The sequence below is a fragment of the Octodon degus genome, unplaced genomic scaffold, assembly GCF_000260255.1.
Source record: "Octodon degus isolate 3935 unplaced genomic scaffold, OctDeg1.0 scaffold00007, whole genome shotgun sequence".
Taxonomy (NCBI): domain Eukaryota; kingdom Metazoa; phylum Chordata; class Mammalia; order Rodentia; family Octodontidae; genus Octodon; species Octodon degus.
This window is the reverse complement of record NW_004524583.1, coordinates 20,875,024-20,890,391: the sequence shown is the minus strand read 5'-3', so window position 1 is coordinate 20,890,391 and position 15,368 is coordinate 20,875,024. Positions and strand designations below refer to the sequence as shown.

General features: G+C 42.7%; 1 pseudogene; it reads right to left on the bottom strand.

Annotated features, from left to right (window-relative positions):
- Positions 1-223: 223 nt before the first annotated feature.
- LOC101584846 lies at positions 224-2,165 on the bottom strand (annotated as a pseudogene).
- Positions 2,166-15,368: the final 13,203 nt, after the last annotated feature.

Sequence of the window (15,368 nt, the reverse complement as noted above, 5' to 3'; positions counted from 1 at the left end):
GAACGGAAACTGTGTAAACAACGCGAGAGGAGGCTGGGGCTACGCTGCAGCTCTGCCTCTCCCTTGGGACATGAGGGCCACCTCGAGTAGGGCCTGGGTCCAATCCCTCCTTCCCATACTGCAGTTGTCTAGCTTTATGCAAAGTACCCTGCTACTTTCCCACTAACTACTCCGGCTGATTTTAAGACTTTTGTTAAAAAGCGGGGGCACGAACAGCATCCTGTTATCTCATCCAGGCGGCCTGCCCCAGGCCCCCAACGGGAGGCATGCCAGGAGGGGGGATGGGAGGGAGCACCGGTGGCTGTCCTCGTGGGGGACAGCTGGGAGAGGGGTAGCTACCAGGGGTCAGGCCCAGACCCAGAGGAGGGTGAGGTGGGACTGCATGAGTGGGGGGCAGGCGAGGGGGTGGGAAGTTGAGGTTGTAGGTGGGCGGAGGTGGCGGATAGCTGGGCGTGCAGGGCGGGATAGTGGGGGGTGGAAAGGACCCGGGGGCGGGGGCACGGGGTCCGGGGGTGGGTTGAGGGGATAGATGTGAGGGTGGTAGGGAAGGTGAGCAGGTGGGCCGTAGGCTGGGGGCATGGCGCTGTAGGAGGGACCCTCAGTCTTCATCATGAACTACAGGCTCTGGTAGCCCTCTCCCGACATGTAGGAGCTGGTGGTAGACATCCTTGTCATGTAGCTGGACGGGGGCAGTGGCGGGGGGTGGTTGGCAGCGGCGGGGACTGGTGCACAGGGGCCGGTGGGCCGGAGGAGGAATCTGGACCTTGGGGAAGTCACTGGTGTCTACTGGGCCAGGCGGTTCAGTCTCACCTAAGGTGGTAGCGAGGTCTGCAGGAGGTGTGGTGGTGTCTGGTCTGCAGGAGGGTGAGCCGGAGGTAAGGTGGGTGACAGGTTTGAGTTTTGCAGATTTTAGATAGTGGTGGTTCTGTTGCTTTGTTCTTTTTCTTGGGAGAAACAACAACGGTGCACTTCGCCTGCCGTGGAAGGCTTGGCTGTGGAGACAGCTTCTGGGCTCCAGGGACTGTGGTGGCGGACTGCTGCAGTCCTGCTGCTGGGGCTGGGCCGGCTCAGAGCCCTGAAGTGGCTGTGACTGCTGCACTTGTGACTCTTGTGGTGTAGGCTGAAGAGACGGGGGCTGCTGCAGCTGATGTGGGGTGTGATGAGGCATCTGTTGTTTTCCTTGTGAGTGGAGATCAGGATCTGATGGCAGATGTCTTCCAAAACGTCGACTGGGTCGTCCTGAACAAACTGCTCTCACCATCTCCTAGACATGGGTTTGGAGGTCCTCTCTTGCATTCCAAACTTGCACAAATGTCGTGCAAGGTGCATGACTGCCCCTGCTATGATCTCTGGCTCCCACTGCAGCGACGAGGTGGTGCAGAGACTGTGATTTACAGAGGTCTGTGCCATTTGAACCAACTTTTTTTTTTTTTTTTTTTTTTTGCAGAACCAGGGATTGAACTCAGGCCCTTGTAGGCAAGCGCTTATTCCACTGAGCTATCTCCCTGGCTGAACTAACTTTTGAATTTTGTTTTTATCACCTTTGAGTTGTTTTTCATATTTGAGTAAGAACTGGTATGGATGTTCTGCTTGTAAATCAAACTCTGTAGTTTGTAGTAAGATTCTCTCCAGAACCATGACTTCTTCCTTTGGATCATCTCCAAACTAGCCACACTGTACATCATTTAATAAACTAGGAGCTGTTTTGATGATATCTTTACATTTTTTGGAGTTTCTTCTACTTTCCCAGCCCAGAAGAGACAAGAAGCTCTTGTCACATGTCTTGGTAATTGCTTGAAGGAATGAGACATATAGAAGCAATGAAGATAAATTATTCCAGTTGCCAGCGTGTCATAGTGCGGTCCCAATCTTGTGCCCACATTGAAGATGAACCGAGCACCATCTCGGGGTACTGCGCCTCTGTGGCTAGATCAAGTCTTTCGAGGTATGAGGGGGTATGAGCCAAGTGTTTCTTATCCCAGTACCAACATGGTTTTGTGTGGTCCAGGTTTGCTGATGTTACATTTTCTTTTGTTCTCCTTCATTTATTGAAGTAGACTTGTACTTTCCAAACAGTTTTCTGAAAATGTTAGACTCCCCACTCTTTAGGAAAGCCTCTTAGGGACGTCTCTCCTTGCAGACCGTGGAATGATGGGGAACTTCATCATGACGCTGCGGCTTGCGGCGAAAAGCTGGAGCCCCAAGAGCCACAGTTCTTGTTTATCCTCATTTGACCTAATTGGTAGGAAAGTTTCCTAATCTTTCTCCTGGGAAAGAGCACTCTAAGGTGCTCCAGGGCCATGTTCTCTGGTTCCTGGCCAGCTGCAGTCTGTCAGAAGAGAGCCAGAACCCTTTAGGTAGTCAGCCTAGCCACCAGAGTCTGGGATGACTCAAGTGTTAGTGTTGTGTTTCCATGGAAACCAGGGCCCTCTAAGGAATACTCTTACTACTTGAGCTTACTGTGAACAGGGAAACTGTCTCCTTACTGGTACCTTATCCAGATTGCCCTAATTTTATAGAATATGTGTAAATTAAATTCATTTTTATGGTAAACTCAAAGAAATATTCTCTCTCTCTCTCTCTCTCTCTCTCTCTCTCTCTCTTCCTCCTCCTCCTCCTCCTCCTCCTCCTCTCCCTCCCTCCCTCCCTCTTTTGGAGAAAGGTCAAGACTGGCTTTCAATATGCTTATGTAGCCCAAGCAAGTCTTGAACTCATGATTCATGCTCCTCCTGCTGCAGTCTCCTCAGTGCTGGGATTACAGACATTCACCACCACCCCTGGCTAGAAATTTTCTTTCTTGATATTAAATAACTCGGGAACCTCAATAAGCTAGCCACTATTGTTTCTTTCAAATGAGTAACTGCAAGAACTCTGTTTCCTGTGGTTGATAGGCCATTAGGAGGTGGGAAAAATAATCTTAAATGCCTAAGTAATCCACAGTCTCTGGCTTGCATTGTGTATACTCTCCTGGATCCCTATAACTTAATGGTATTGAATTGACACTATCAGCACAGATGGAGAACTTTCTGATTGGGGATGAAAAGCAGTCAACTCATGGTGATGCAGAATCAAGGAATCAACCTGACCCACAGGTATAGACAAGCCAGGGACTTAAATATTTATTTCTATATTTAGCAGAAGAGAAGCCTGGGCCTGAGTCCAAAACTTAGACAGTGTTGTTTCTTCTTCAAATTTTCTCTAAGTGTGCAAGTGCCCTTCAGACAGATGGTTGAAATGATTGCTACTCTCACTTGCATATACTAAATTAACTTATTTTCATTGCTTTGGTTTCCTTTTTTTTTTTTTTTTTTTTGATATTTTAGGGAAGGGTCTACATGATGTTCAGGGTCTCACTACTAGATCGGACTCATACTAATCTGCCAGTTTACAGCCTCCCAAGAGCTGGGATTATGGGTGTGCACCACTGCACCCAGTCTCAATTGCCCACCCAGTGCACCCCAGGGGCAGGGCTGGCATAGCAGACGCAGGGATCAGACTCCTGGGCCCTGTGCCTGCTTGCAGGCACTTTAATCTGTTGAGCTATTTGGCCAGCCATTTTGATTTCCTATGAAGAAACTTTCATGTATCTTTACATACACTAATCAACTGGATTATAAATTTATGCCCTGTTACCTTGGAACAAAGGTCCAGCCATGGTCTGTTGGGAGCAGCTGGGGCTGGAAACTGATCATATGTACTGGGGCAAAGAAAGGCTGATCTGAGAATGAAGAAGGCCTGAGGCAACCAATCTGTTTTATTCCAGAGAAACACTTCACCTGAAATCCCAGCCATTAGCCACTGGGCAACCCTGTGTCACATGATACTAACTTTGTCAGGTGCATAAATACATGCCCTTACAGGAGTTGAGTTCCTGTTCCTCCCTGCAGGAGATAGGGCTCCACCTGACCTCAGCTTTCATCTCTTATCTTTATTTCTTCATCCTGCTGCTACTCGTTTCCAGAAACATCAAAAGCTGTGTGGGGCACAGCAATGGTCCTGGATTTAGAAATAAACATCAACTGGGAGAGTTTAAGTGCTACCCTCAGCCAAAAGCATGATTAATTACACATTGGAAAAATGCTCCGACATGACAGTGATGCACAATTTCACCTCTAGTTTATAATTATCATCCCCTTTCACTGTTCAGAATAACTCTACCTGTAAATAGCACAAATAGAAAGTTAAGAGGGTTTGTGTCTATTAACCTTAACCTTCTGTCCAACTTTAAAACAAAAATAACACTAAATTTCCTTGGCTATTTTTTCACTACCTAGTAAATGAAAAGTTATTTTGAAGTTGTTGTTTTTTACACTTTTTATTTTTTATTTCTGCTAATGGCTCTCAAGGATTGGCCTCTCTCAGGTACCTATGCATAGATTCATGGAATGAGTTACTATTGCCTGAGACACTGAGAGGTTAAGGCTACTGTCCTAGTTCCAGTAGGGATAAGAAAACTACACAGAAGAATCTAAATCAAAGGGACTGCTTGAGAAATACAGTATTGTGCAAGAAAGAATGATATGTGCTGCCAAAGCAAGCACAGAAGAGGAACTTTCTAGTTTGGGGGAAAAGGCAGGAATTAATGAAAAAGTAGAGCCACAAAACAGCTTTGAAGAAGGCAGGAAATTTTAATAGGAAGAGAGGGCAGTCAGTGACCAAAAGGATGGAGTTGGGAAAACAAAGATGATCCTGGGGACCAATCTGTAAGCCTGGATCAGTTGAAGCACAGTATTGAGCAATGAAAAGTGAGGCTTTGAGAAATTAGGGGGCACTTTGGAGAAAGCTTTAAACAGAAGATGAGCCATGCAAATTCTCCTTGGTTTGTTTTGTGTGGTAGATTGGAACAAGGAAACAGATAGGGGAAGGATGAGTTAATTGAGGTATTTGGTGTATGAAGAAGTCACGTACAGGATGGAAACAACAAGGTAGTTATGAGAGACATTGCAGAATCATGGTAAATATTTTGATATCAAAGTAGAGGAGAAACAGTGAGGGTTACGTAATTTTAAGGTATGCACATATGTCATCTAGTACTGTAGCCATTGGCCATCTAGGGCTAGTCTAAGTTGAGATGTGCTGTAAGTGTAGACTATACTTTGGATTTTTAAGAATGTCACAGTAAAGAATGTAAATGTTGCATTGTTTTTATTTATTTATTTTTGTAATTTAGGGCTGGCCAGATAGCTCAGCAGACTGAAGAGACTGCTTAGGCAGACACTGGGGCTGGGGGTTCAATCCCCAGTATGCCATGCCAGCCCAACCCCTGAAGAGCACTGAGATGGTGATTGAGACTGGGCATGGTGGTGTGTGCCTGTAATCCCAGCACTTGGGAGGCTGAAAACAGGAGGATCACTAGGAGTCTGATTTGTGCTGTGAGATCCTATACTAAATATATAAAATAATAATAATAATCTTAAAAAGTCTTCTATGTATTTATTTTGGTATAGGGCCTCGCTTGACAGCTCCAACCATAGTGATCCTCCTGTCTCAGCCTCCCCAGCACTGGGATTATAGGCATGCACCGCCACACTATCCGTGATCAGCTCTGCACAGAGCTTCACAGCATATGGTATTGGGGATTGAACCTGGGTCCTTGCACTTGCCAAGTAGGTGCTTAGACCACTGAACTGTCTTCCTATCCCATATTATTTTTATTTTGATTACATATTGAAATGCTAATATTTATTATATATTAGGCTAAATGAGAAATACTTAAAAATCAATCCAATCTGTTACCTTTAAAAGTTTTAGTGTGCATACTGAAAATTTAAAATTATACATGTGAGTCACATTCTATTTATTTTTCATATACATATATATTGTAAATGTATGTATTTTTTAAATGTTGGGTTTCACTGTAGCTTTTTCATACATGCATTACCACTTGTTTTGATCATATCTGTCTCTCCAATCCTGAGCCATGAGAGTTTAGATTCCACATAGCTGGCAAGAGGTGGACCAGTGACAGATGTGGGAAAGTAAGAGCAGGAGCAAAGCAGAGCACTCTTCAACTGCACACATAACACCTCAGCCTTAGGGCTGGCCAAATAGCTCAGTGGTTTAAAGTGCCTATATGCAGGCACAGGGGCTGGGAGTTCAAACCCCAGGCCTGCTGTGCCACCCTCACCCCCATCCCCGGGGCACGCTGAGATGGCAATTGAGAATGCCTGTGGTGGTGTATGCCTGTAATCCCAGCTCTTGGGAGGCTGTAAACAGGCGGATCAGTATGAGTCCAATCTAGTAGTGAGACCCTGAACACCCTGTAGACCCTTCCCTAAAATACAAAAAAACAAACAAAACAAAACAAAACAAAAAACCCACAAACCTCAGCCTGGAGTGGAAATGTGTGAGTGGAATATCAAATTGAACAGCTCAAAATATAAATCTTGGAGTAGGAGAAGGTACAATGGGATAAACTGATGGAAAGTCAATTGCTAAATCTTTCAAAGGTTTTTTTTTTTTTTTTTTTTTTTTTTGTGGAACCAGGGATTGAACTCAGGTCCCCTTTTCAAAGCTATTATTATTATTATTTTTTTAATTTTTCTGGCACCAGGGATTGAACTCAGGACCTTGTGCTTGCCAGGCAAACACTTAGTGCACTGAGCTATCTCCCTGGCATCAAAGCTATTATTGACAATGACTGAACATAATTATTTTGAGACTATGTCAAATCATTATTTCTGGAATATGTCCTACCATTCAATGCATTATATGTGGACCTTTGACTTTTGTATTGTTTAGGGTTCACTGGAGGAAAAGAATGAGTAGAATATATGTAATTGTACAAGAGGATCTACTATCTAGCCTACAGGATCAGCGGTGGAAGAGTCCACAATGACCATCTACTCTGGAAACCAGAGAGCAGAAAGATCCAGTAGTCGTTCAGTCCAAGAAGGTAGAAGCTGTAGAAAGAAGTGAGATCAGTGATGTAGTACCAGTCCAGGACTGAGGGACTGGAAGCTCGCTGGAGAGTTGCTGGAGTAAGGCTGGATTGAAAGACTGAAAAATACAGTCTGATATCCATTAGCAACCACAGTAGCAAAAAGATGTACCCACTTACACAAATTGAAACTTTTCAAAGGCAGTCCAAATTCTTTTTTTTTTTTCTTTTTTACCCTCTCATTCTATCCAGGCTACAAGTCTATCAGATGATGCCATCCACAATGAGGGTGGGTCTTCCTCACTCAGCTTGCTGATCTATGTATTGATATCTCTGGAAACACCCCACAGGCACAGCCAGAAACTAACCTGCTTCTTAATCCAGGCAGCTTGAAAATCATGAGTCATGGTTACAACTTTCCATGTAGAAAGCTGAAGAAAGAAGCTGTAGAAACAACCTTACAAGGTTCATTTTAGTTTCTTTCTTTTCTTTTTCTTTTTTCTTTTTTTTTTGGCAGAACTGGGAATTGAACTCAGGCCCTTGCTCTTGCCAGGCAAGCACTTATTCTACTGAGCCATCTCCCCGGCCCTCATTTTAGTTTCCAGTGGACACAAATACAAGTGACTTGCAAGGTCCTGATGACTGGGGATGGGTAGGTATTGCCACAACTGCAGTGATGCTAATCACTGGGGTTTGGTAATTTAAGTGTATATTAACACTCAGAATGACCACTCCATTTATTTTTGGTGGATTCAGGAGGAAACAGGCAGGTTATGTTCTTCAAGGCCTTGTAGTCTAATTTATGTCTTACGAAACAGTGAGATTCCTCTTTTGATTCCTCATACTAGAACTGTACATAGCAATTGGGTGTATTATACATTTTTTAGTCCAATTCTAGTTTTATTTCTCTCATTAAGTTACCTTTGATTTCTAGACTCTTTTTGTTGTGATCCTTGAGAACAATCTGTCTGTCTGTCTGTGTCTGTTGGTCTGTCTCTGTCTGTCTGTCTGTCTGTGTGTCTGTCTGTCTCTCTCTCTCTCTCTCTCTCTCTCTCTCTCTCTCTCTCTCTCTCTCCTCCCTGCCTTGTAATGGATTATTTGGTTACATATCTTTCTTTTTTCCTAAAGTGTATGGTCCCTGTACATAAAGACCACATACTTATCTTCGCTGAAGTGCTTTAATTTTATTCAACAAGTGTTATGCTTAATGAATTGTAATTAAAAATGCTACCACTAGATGAGTATTTACTATTCCCTGGGCTTGCTTCTCACCAACTGTGTGTGTTACACTTTATTATTTACTGAACTACAGATGGGAACTGAGGTAAGAGCATTTAAGAAACTTGCCCAGAGCTTCCAACAGGTAAGTGTCACCTAGGACTCCTGTGGTCAGGCTCCAGAACCTTTGGTGTGACAGCTGGCATACTGTAGTGTCTAGGAGAACAGGTTTTTTTTTTTTTTAATATTTATTTATGTGTCTCCATTTCTTTTTTTTTTTAATTTTTTTTGTTTGTTTGTGTGTTATTTATTTATTTATTTTGTGTGTGTGTGGCCAGGTGCTTTAGACCACTGCGCCATCTCACCGGCCCCTAGGAGAACAGTTTTTAAAGCCAGATAGACTCAATTTCAAAGACTTGCTTTCACCATCTATGGCTGTAGGAACTTAGGGAAGTTCTCCAAACTTGAATTTTCTTATCACTAAAGCAGGGGAAATAATTTCACCTAATTCAAAGTTTAATTATGATAATCACAGGGTATTACATCACAGCATTTAATGCCATGACTAGTTCAAAGTCTATACTCAAAAAATTTACACTTGTAAAATAAAAAAAAGATTGAAATGTCCATGCATTAATCCAAATAAGTAAAATTTATTATTGTTTTAGAAATTAAGAAGAAAATGTTAGTTTTGCAGTTATCCAGGGTTCTTCCCTCTTTCCAAAACAGCTAGTAGGAAATAGTTCCAAATAAATAATCCTGATGCTTCTCATGGGTTTGATCAAAGCACGTGGCATTTCTTCTGGATGAAAGATGTAGTATTCTAAGGCACTGTATATGGCTTTAATTAGCTGTGGAGAACTTCAAAATAAGAGAAAGCTGTTTTTTCCTCTCAAACACAGAAATTTCTTTTCTTGTAGAAGAAACCCAACACCTACCCACCCCAGATGAATTGTGAGTGACAGAAGCTGGGACAGAAAATCTGGCATGGCCAGAATATTCCTCTTTGTGTGTTCTCTAGGCCATGTTCCTGGTAGTTTTATGATATCCAGAAGTACACAGCCAAAACTGCAGCCACCCCAAGCATGAACAACTCCAATCAGAAGAGAGCATCTGACACAAAACCAGTGGCCAAAAGCCCACGTAAGCACCTTTCCTGAGTCTGGCAGTGTTTCTAAGTGTAATGATGGGCCAGAGACCCAGAGATCCAGAGACCCATTGCTCAGTCACCAAAGACTGGTCCAATGTTTAATTTTCATGCAGTTAGTCCATCTTGAAGACAGCAGCTAGTCCAGCAGGCAGTGAGCCAGAAATTCAGAGTTGTGTATTAGGAAGCACATCTTTTGACAGGTTGCAGTATGCGCCATTTGCAGAAGAGTTTCTTCTATAACCTTTATTTTATTTTATTTTATTTTATTTTATTTTTATTTTATGGTTCTGGGGATTGAAGCCAGGGACTCACGCATGCTAACTATGCATTCTTCCACTGATCTATCTGTAATGGGTTAACTCACATTTTAGGCTATATGGGTGTAAATCTTGTGCTTTCTGTTGTAAATGCATACTCACCCATTGTTTTAGATTGTTTAATAAATAGTGACTGTTACCTATAGTTTGCTAGATAAAACTCACCAATCCCTTTAAACAAAGTTAGATTACAGAGATGACTTTAAAAGAAAACTAAGAGTTTTAACTCCTTGTAACCTCCCGGGCTATGCAAGGTTGCCTGCAGGTACTCAGGTACAAATTAACCAGGAACTGAAACAAAAGCCTCAGAAAATCTAGTTTGAGTAGTGGTCCCAATGATTCTAAAAGCATTGTTGAGTAGTGGTCACAATGATTCTGAAAGCATTATTCTGCGTCAGATAATAAATTTTTTTATCAAACTCAATGTGGTTCCAGGGTTTAAAACCCCTCCCTGCTTCCTGAGCAAGCCTCCTTTCGGTCCTCTCCTGCGTGAGAGCAGATGGGGGGCCCTGAGCTCAGTAATACACGGCTTTCTAAATTCCAACCTGGCTGATCTGGTTCCTATTCTGAGCGACCCACAACACTATCCCAGCCTTCTACAGCCTTTGGAATTGAGGATTTGTAGCATAGCTTAGGAGGGTAGAACACTGCAGGCCATCTTGCTTAGTATACTGATTTTTTAAAGAGAAAAGAATCCAAGATGCTGTGTGATTCATGGTTGAAATTTAGTACAGAAACCAGAAATTTCAGCTCACCAGTTCTGCATATCTTAAAATAACTATAATAATCTACTGTGTAGCTGTCACAGCTCCTTTGTAACATCATCATTAACAAAGGGTACAGAATGTAGAAGATGAGCTTCAGTATTATCTTACGCATATTTCACAACCCTGACACTCTTCATTGTAATCCCTGATTTTGTCTGTATTTATCTCTATGCTGTGAAGTTCCCAAGAAAGACTATCTTCTTTTTATCTTTTAGAACTAAATAAACGTTTCCTGAATGAACGAATGAATACATAAATAAGCAGATGCATATTTGCCTATGAAAATCTCTTCATAAAGCCCTTCATACATGACAAATCTGAGGTAGTATTGTAGGCAGCCAAGTTAGATAAAAATATTATAGGCAATCAGACAGGGCCAGGCCCTCAAAGGAGATGGCACACAAGATGAGATGCCTTACAACTGTGGGAGGGGCGGATGCTCCTGCTGTGACCCAGACCTAAAGACCTAAAGGCCAAACAAATGCTAAACGAGTAGCATCTGGGATTGATATTCTAAATAGGTATCAATCACCTGGAAAGACCCAAGTGAGTCACTAGCCCAACCCCCAACAGAAAGAGACCCTATCCCACAGTCCAACCCCCAACAGGAAAAGACCTTGTCCCATATGTAATCCCATTTGTTGACCATAGTTTTGTCCCACCTCCTGCCCACCTAAGCGAGTTCCCATTCTCTCCACCTTTGCCCCACAAGTTTTACACTATAAGCGAGTTCCCATTCTCTCCACCTTTGCCCCACATGGTTTTACAGTATAAAAGTCCCTGGAAGAGACAGCTTCCCGGGGAACTACCCACTCGGGCCCCCCTCCTGTCCCTCTCTTGGACAGGAGCTTTCTTTCTCTCAATAAATATATTCTGCTCATAACCTCCGTTTGTTCCTAAAATTCATTCTTCGGTTTTAGAGAACACAAACTCATGCAGGTCAGGTCCAGAGATTGTTTTTCTCTATGTCATTTGGAGGTTCCTTGTATGGTTTGGAGCTCACCCACCCGAGACCAGTTTTTCTCCCTGTATCAGTAGGACCAGGAAGATGATAGTGAAGGTAGGTTCTCAGCACAAGACAAACAAACCAACCATGCAGAAGACCTGCCAAATGAATGTGGGTGCTCACGTGGAGAAGAAGGGAAGCCCTTGTGTTCTAGATAAAGAAGAGGTTTTGGGGGCAACGGAAAACAGATCCAATTCCTAATCTCTATAGAGTCATTGTGGAGTCAGAGTCAGTGGCACCCAACTTAGAGCAGATCTGTAAACAGGTATTAAAGAAATGTTATGCCAGGGCCGGGGAGATGGCTCAGTGGAATAAGCGCTTCCCTGGCAAGCACAAGGGTCTGAGTTCAATCCCCAGTTCTGAAAAAAAAAAAAAAAAAAAAAAAAGAAAGAAAGAAAGAAATGTTATACTACCAGTAAATTAGTAAAAGGGGTGGAGGTTCTTTACACATAATTTTGGAATGCATTTCAAGATATCAAATTAATAGATGGGAGGATTAGGACTGAGATTGCACATTTATCCATAGACAGCAATGGCTTTCAAGAAAACTTTAGGCATTAGTGAAATCCATAAACATGATGGATCTTCAACCTTACATTGAAAGTCAGTAATAAATTGATATATGACTGGAGGGTCTTCATTTAGCACCCAGGACTCAACTCACTGTCTTCACAGGTAGACCCTGGTACTATACACTTGGCTTCTTGAGGCTACAGGTTAGCATAAAAAGTAGTCTATTGGTAAGGGTTCTTCTTGCTATTTGAGACAGAAACTTGTCCAGGTTGAGCAATAGGGGAAAAGCATCAGCCAAAACTCATTCCAGATATTTAAAATGGGCGTTGTTGGATTCAGAGAACTCATCTCTCCTGCTCTCTCCCTTTTCTCCTCCCTCTCTTTCTCTTATTCCTGGCTCTGACTCTACTGATTGAAGATGATCGTTAGTCCTTGTGCTCTCATAGGCAGTTTGCTTTGGAAGTCAATGTTAGGTAATTCCTTCCTTTGCTCGTGTCTGTTCTTCCTCTGTGGTACTAGATGCCTCCGCTACACAGTGTGGAACACAAATTTCTGCAAATGAAAAATACATCTGGTAATATTTCTGAAATGCTAAACTCTGAAATATCCTGTTATAGTCATTTGTGACAGACTCCGGTTTCTGTTGACATTTGCAATCCCAAATGGAAGAAGAATGCTCTACTGGGCCAGCGAAATAGTTTAGCAGACTAAATGCCTGCTTTAACAAGTGCAGGGACCAGGGTTTAATCCCTGGTCCTGCATAACACACCAGCCCTGCCCCCGGGGCATGCTGAGCTGGTGACAGAGTCTGGGTGTGGTGGTGCACGCCTGTAATCCCAGAGCTGGGGAAGTTAAAAACAGGAAGATCACCACAGAGTCCAATCTGCTTAGTGAGATCCTGTACCAAATACACAAATGAAAATAAACTGATAAATAAATATAACAAAGAATGCTCTATTGTTTTATGTTATCAGTTGGAGCTGAAAGAAATGACAGGAACACTGGAGTGTTCAGAGGTCTCACTGAGTGTTCAGAGGTCTCACTGAGCTTAGTCTCTCTGTAAGTGAGCCCCAAGCCACCCAAACTTCTCACATTTATTGAGGGCTACAAATAGGCTAAGGAATGCGCATAACTAATTTGGTGTAAACAAGCTGATAGTTACACCCGCCCCTCCCCCCCTGCCTTTACCAAACTCCAAGTTTAGGTATCTCTAGATGGTAACTTTCCAGGTAAAGGAACGGAGAGCAGACAGGGTGCCGCCTCTAGGAATCTGTGACCTTGTCTCCAGCTTGCGGAAATTACAAGGGGCCGTTTTCCTTAGGCTCTGGGCTTGGTTCCTTGCTCCCTCTTATCACTACACTTCCCCATTTCTGCTTTGTGCTGAATTTTTTGTGAAGCATCAGAGCAAGGTCTGTAGATTGCTGATTCATGGCTCGGTGGCAGGTTCATCCTTGTCCTCAGGTTAGGCAAGATATAACAAACAGCACACCATAGATTATTACTACACTCCCACCAAACCGTGAGATAGCATGAAAAGCACTAAGGTTTTCAAGGCCATTAGAGATGCCTTGCAACAGGTCAGTATCAGGCAATTCTGACATTTGTTTTGCAGAAGTGTTATCAACATGTTGTTGAAGAGGCAGGATGACAGAGGTAATATTACTGTTAAACAATAAATGTCCTTTTACATTTTCCCATGGGAAATGGGTTTAATTGCATGGAACTGGAGTTATACAGAATGAAGAGATGTTCCAGTCACATTTTAAATGAAATTGATGCTGTAGATGCATAATTTGAGCTCCTAGCATAACAACAGCTTGTTCTAAATTATTTATAATTTTGAATCTATATGTCTTTGTGAAGACCATAATTGTCCTGAGTCCCTGTATCACTGCTGCACAAACTGGACAGTTTGTACACCGTGGCTCAATGTTATCCCACTGTAGCAGCTGTGACTGTAACCACTATTATTTCTAAAATTATGGCTATCAAGAATCCATTCATTCTTTTGGTTCTCTTCTTTTTTTTTTTTTTTTTTTGGCAGAACCGGGGATTGAACTCAGGTCCTTGAGCTTGCCAGGGAAGCACTTATTCTACTGAGCCATCTCCCCGGCCCCTGGTTCTCTTCTTTAGGTCCTCCAGCAAATGTTAGAACAGCATCATGGAAAGAGAGTCTTGCTAAAGGTGTTATGGTCATACAGGAGGCCAGATTCTAGTCCTTGCCTTAATATAAATGTCATCTCTAAAAAAGTTAAGGGTAACAGAAGAATTTACACATGTACATAAAGAACAATTGTGACATCTGATGGTATAGTCAGAGGGGTTCCAATAACGAGGCCCTACAAGCAATAGGTAAGGAAGGCAACCACACACCTGTGCAAAATGTGTGGTGTTCCTTTTAATTTTAAATGTAAATTATAGGAGGATAGATTTCACCATGTACAGCCTTTCCATGCTGATATATGATTTAATGAGGTAATTAACTTCCAAAGATGATGTTGAATTTGTCCCCAAGAAACATGAGGGACATTAGGGGACATTCCTCCTCCATGCCACATTATTGTGTCATTGGCATTTTTAGTGCTAGTATAAATCTCATTACTGCCATTCCATCTCCATCTTAATTCCTTTTCTTCCACTGTCCAGGCCGAGCCATAAGGGAAGTATTAACCAACACCCAGGCTGCTTATCCTCTACAGACTTCCCAGTATGCACAATCCCTGAGATGAGCAACATTGGTATTCTTGCAGTGTGGCAGATCTGCGGTGGAAGCATTTCATCATCAGCCATACCTTTAAAGCTTTTTCCATACATATATATCCTTTTTCCTCCCTTGTCCCTGGTGGTATTTTTTACTATAGGTAGCCAGACCAATAGGTTACCTATAGTAACCAGATCTACTCCCAGTACAAATAGGCCAGCCTTTTACTCCAATCTCATAGAATGGAATTCTGGCCCCTTTTTCTGTTGGCACTGCTGGTCCCTGGACATCATAGGGGCTGGGCAACCAGGAACTTTTGTTCACATATATGGGTATAGTAGCATCCCACTAGTGAACTCCTTTATTGAGTGGTGGATTTGGAATGTAAGCTAAATATCTAAAATTACCTTTAACATTTACCAGAAGTGACAACAAAGCCACAATAGCAAGATACAAGTTGGTAATACTTTTCTATTAAAATATTTATATTTGCTCATTTTCTAGGTTTTGTCAAGTTGGCACCCAAATTACCTCTCCAGTATTTCTTTTGTCTAATGATGGTCTGCAACAGAAGATCCATCTGGCAGTTGATTCTTAAAAATTTAATGTAGGGCCGGCCAAATAGCTCAGTGGATTTAAGTGCCTTCTTAGGCAAATGCAGGGGCCAGGAATTTGATCCATGACCCTGCTGTGCCAGTCCCACCCCTGGGACACCCTGAGATGGTGATTGAGAGTGGCATGGTGGTGCATGCCTGCAATCTCAGCACTTGGGAGGCTGTAAACAGGAGGATCACTACAAGTCCGATCTGTGCAGTG